Consider the following 5,000-nt stretch of genomic DNA (forward strand, 5'->3'; position numbering starts at 1 on the left):
CTGGGCGATGGACTGTCCAGGCCAGGCAGGAAAATTTGTCGAGGGGACACGCTGACGAAACAGCGCTGGTTCAGGCACGGGGGGCAGTGTTGGAATCGGCAGCGCCGACGAAATCGGCAAAGTCGGCAGAATCGGCAGCGCAGATTTTTCGACGAACATGGGCTGGACGCTGGACTGGCCGGGCCATGCAGGAAAATTCATCGAGGGGACACGCTGACGAAACAGCGCTGGTTCAGGCACGGCGGGCAGTGGTGGAATCGGCAGCGCCGACGAAATCGGCAAAGTCGGCAGAATCGGCAGCGGGTGCTGGCGATGGGTCTGGACGGGCTGGATAGTCCAAGGCTCGACGAGAAAGACTGCTGGTTTAGACACTGGGGCAGTGGCAGCCCGCGGGACAGTGTCGGCAGATTCGGCAGCGCAGATTTGTGCGGCTGCAGGTTCGTCGGGGAAAATCGGCAGCGCAGATTTTGCGACGAACATGGGCTGGGCGATGGACTGTCCAGGCCAGGCAGGAAAATTTGTCGAGGGGACACGCTGACGAAACAGCGCTGGTTCAGGCACGGCGGGCAGTGTTGGAATCGGCAGCGCCGACGAAATCGGCAAAGTCGGCAGAATCGGCAGCGCAGATTTTTCGACGAACACGGGCTGGACGGTGGACTGTCCAGGCCAGGCAGGAAAATTCGTCGAGGGGACACGCTGACGAAACAGCGCTGGTTCAGACACGGTGGGCGCAGTGTTGGAATCGGCAGCGCCGAGAAAATCGGCAAAGTCGGCAGAATCGGCAGCAGGTGCTGGCGATGAGTCAGGACGGACTGGATAGTCCAAGGCTCGATGAGAAAGACCGCTGGTTTAGACACTGGGGCAGTGGCAGCCCGCGGGGCAGTGTCGGCAGATTCGGCAGCAGTGTCTGCCGATTCGGCAGCGTTGGCTTGTTGGCGCGGGGGGCCGATGCGAGTGGGGACTTGGGCAGCGGGCAGTGAAAGCAAGAGTTTCCCCGATGCTGCCGGGAAAAACGCTCCCCGGGATGGCCGGGTGAGATGACCCGGCGGCCCGCGACGGGTCATTCAATTCCATGCCCCGTCAACATAACTCCCGATGTACTGTTTGCTTTTTCGGAAGAAGAGATCCATCCCCCCATCCTCGGCCAGCCAAAAACGCTCCAATTAATGGCCGGGTGAGATGACCCGGCGGCCCGCGACGCGTCATTCAAATCACTGCCCTATCGGCTACAACTGCTGATGGGTGGGATTAGAGGCCTGCCATGGTGGTGAGGGGCGGCGAGGACCGTGAAAGCTAGAGTTTTTCAGAGGCTGCCGGGAAAAAGGCCCCTCGGGTGGCGGGGTGCGAGGACCAGGCGCGTCATTCAATTCTCTTCCCTATCAACTTGGCTCCCGTTGGCGGGATTGGAGGCCTACTGTTTGTTACAGGGCTAAAATCGTCAGGGGAAGAGCTGACGAAACAATGCTGGTTTGGATGCAGGGGGTAGTGTTGGAATCGGCAGCGCGGACAAAATCGGCAAAGTCGACAAAAAAGACTGTTGGTCTGGACATCGGGGCAGCGGCAGCCATGCCGACAGGGGGGGAAATCGGCAGCGCAGATTTGTGCAGCTGCAGGTTCGTCGGGGAAATCGGCAGCGCAGATTTTTCGATGAACATGGGCTGGAAGATGGACTGTCCAGGCCAGGCAGGGAAATTCGTCAAGGGGACACGCTGACGAAACAGCGCTGGTTCAGGCACGGGGGGCAGTGTTGGAATCGGCAGCGCCGACGAAATCGGCAAAGTCGGCAGAATCGGCAGCGGGTGCTGGCGATGAGTCTGGACGATTTATAGTCCAGGGCTTGATGGAAAAGACTGTTGGTCCAGACAATGGGGCAGTGGCAGCGCGGATTTGTGCAGCTGCAGGTTCGTCGGGGAAAATCGGCAGCGCAGATTTTTCGACGAACAGGGGCTGGGCGCTGGACTGGCCGGGCCAGGCAGGAAAATTCGTCAGGGGGCCACGCTGACGAAAACAGGGGCTGCGGAGTGGAAAATCGGCAGCGCAGATTTTTCGACGAACAGGGGCTGGACCGGCCGGGCCAGGCAGGAAAATTCGTCAGGGGGGCACGCTGACGAAAAGAGGGGCTGCCGCGTGGAAAATCGGCAGCGCAGATTTTTCGACGAACATTCGTCAGGGGGGCACGCTGACGAAAAGAGGGGCTGCCGCGTGGAAAATCGGCAGCGCAGATTTTTCGACGAACATTCGTCAGGGGGGCACGCTGAGGAAAACAGGGGCTGCCGCGTGGAAAATCGGCAGCGCAGATTTTTCGACGAACATTCGTCAGGGGGGCACGCTGAGGAAAACAGGGGCTGCCGCGTGGAAAATCGGCAGCGCAGATTTTTCGACGAACAGGGGCTGGATGCTGGACCGGCCGGGCCAGGCAGGAAAATTCGTCAGGGGGGCACGCTGAGGAAAACAGGGGCTGCCGCGTGGAAAATCGGCAGCGCAGATTTTTCGACGAACAGGGGCTGGATGCTGGACCGGCCGGGCCAGGCAGGAAAATTCGTCAGGGGGGCACGCTGACGAAAAGAGGGGCTGCCGCGTGGAAAATCGGCAGCGCAGATTTTTCGACGAACAGGGGCTGGACTGGCCGGGCCAGGCAGGAAAATTCGTCAGGGGGGCACGCTGACGAAAAGAGGGGCTGCCGCGTGGAAAATCGGCAGCGCAGATTTTTCGACGAACAGGGGCTGGATGCTGGACCGGCCGGGCCAGGCAGGAAAATTCGTCAGGGGGGCACGCTGAGGAAAACAGGGGCTGCCGCGTGGAAAATCGGCAGCGCAGATTTTTCGACGAACAGGGGCTGGATGCTGGACCGGCCGGGCCAGGCAGGAAAATTCGTCAGGGGGGCACGCTGACGAAAAGAGGGGCTGCCGCGTGGAAAATCGGCAGCGCAGATTTTTCGACGAACAGGGGCTGGACTGGCCGGGCCAGGCAGGAAAATTCGTCAGGGGGGCACGCTGACGAAAAGAGGGGCTGCCGCGTGGAAAATCGGCAGCGCAGATTTTTCGACGAACAGGGGCTGGACGCTGGACTGGGCCAGGCAGGAAAATTCGTCAGGGGGGCACGCTGACGAAAACAGGGGCTGCCGCGTGGAATGGCAGCCTACACGCAGATGCGAATTCGGCAGCGCACGATGGCTTGAGCAGGTCATGGGTTCGACTTGGCGCGATCTGAAACCTGGACGAGGGACTGTCGACGCTGGACGAGCCAGCGCGGTGGCCTGTCGTGCCCCGTTCAGGGGGGGCCTGCCGCGGAGACAGCCCTCGCGGGCTCGACAGCGCAGGCCAGCGTCCCCGACGTCGCTGGCCGCGGCAGGCGAGCTGCCGGGGTTCCCGCATTCCTACAAGAAAACGTCGTGCTTTCCACATGAAACCAATCCAGTAAAATCAGCCATATTTTTATGAGGCTGCCCACTGAATTTGGGGTCATTCCGGGCCGGTTCCTAATTTTGCGGATTTACTCGATTTCTAATGGTAGGAAAATTAAAACAAATACTTCCCGACCTCGAAAAATTCTGGGAAAATTAATGAAGGTGGATTGGATTTTTGCCAACCTCTGTGCAAAATTTCAGCTCAAAATACCAAGAAATGAATTTTTTAGAGGGGGGGTGACAGCTGGGACCTAGTAGTGTCTCCCCCTGCCAGAGCTGCAATGACACTTATTGCTCTTTAGGGAGCCACCAGGCCGGCGCCCCTCAAAGACCACACGCGCGCGCGCGCCCGCCCGCGCTGGGCGCTGGGGCCTGAGGGCCTGGGGCCCTTGGGGGCCCTTGGGCGCTTGGGCGCGCGCGCGCGGCCCCCGCAGCCATGCCGCGCTGCGCGACGCGCGGACAGCCCCTGCTGGCTTGCTCTCTCGCCCGCGGGGGGGCTGCCTTCGGGCCCTGGCCCCCCGCGTTCTGGCCTGCCCCCTGCGTGGGAGAGGCTAGGCGCTGCAGGGGCCAGCCCGACGTCGCTGGCCGCGGCAGGCGACAGCCCGACATCGCTGGCCGCGGCAGGGGCCAGCCCGACGTCGCTGGCCGCGGCAGGCGGACAGCCCCTGCTGGCTTGCTCTCTCGCCCGCGGGGGGGCTGCCTTCGGGCCCTGGCCCCCCGCGTTCTGGCCTGCCCCCCGCGTGGGAGAGGCTAGGCGCTGCAGGGGCCAGCCCGACGTCGCTGGCCGCGGCAGGCGACAGCCCCTGCTGGCTTGCTCTCTCGCCCGCGGGGGGGCTGCCTTCGGGCCCTGGCCCCCCGCGTTCTGGCCTGCCCCCCGCGTGGGAGAGGCTAGGCGCTGCAGGGGCCAGCCCGACGTCGCTGGCCGCGGCAGGCGAGCCGCCGGGGTTCCCGCATTCCTACAACAAAACGTCGTGCTTTCCACATGAAATCAATCCAGTAAAATCAGCCATATTTTTATGAGGCTGCCCACTGAATTTGGGGTCATTCCGAGCCGGTTCCTATTTTTTCCGATTTCCTCGATTTTTAATGGTAGGAAAATAAAAAAAAATACTTCCCGACCTCGAAAAATTCTGGAAAAATTAATAAAGTTGGATTGGATTTTTGCCAACCTCTGTGCAAAATTTCAGCTCAAAATACCAAGAAATGAATTTTTTAGAGGGGGGGTGACAGCTGGGACCTAGTAGTGTCTCCCCCTGCCAGAGCTTCAATGACACTTATTGCTCTTTAGGGGGGTGCCCCCTGACTGGCCATGGGGCGCGCTGGCCTGGCGCCCATAGGCCTGCCGCGGGGGATATGTGGGCTGTTGCTAAACTCGGACTAAGGTGGGGGGCCTCATGGCCCGAAGTATTGCCGGCATCGATGACCCGTTTTCCGGCCGGCGACGACCCGATTCCGGCCACCGTCTTCGGGACCCGCTCCAAGCCGTCGGGCGCGTTGGGGCTGCTTATCCGCGGCGTGGGCGTGGCATTCATTTGCCGTGCTTGTGCCAAGGTGCTGGCAGCTGCTGCGCGGCTGTCTGCTTGCCGCGACGTCA

This window comes from Populus nigra, chromosome 2 (assembly GCF_951802175.1).
Source record: "Populus nigra chromosome 2, ddPopNigr1.1, whole genome shotgun sequence".
In the NCBI taxonomy this organism is placed as follows: domain Eukaryota; kingdom Viridiplantae; phylum Streptophyta; class Magnoliopsida; order Malpighiales; family Salicaceae; genus Populus; species Populus nigra.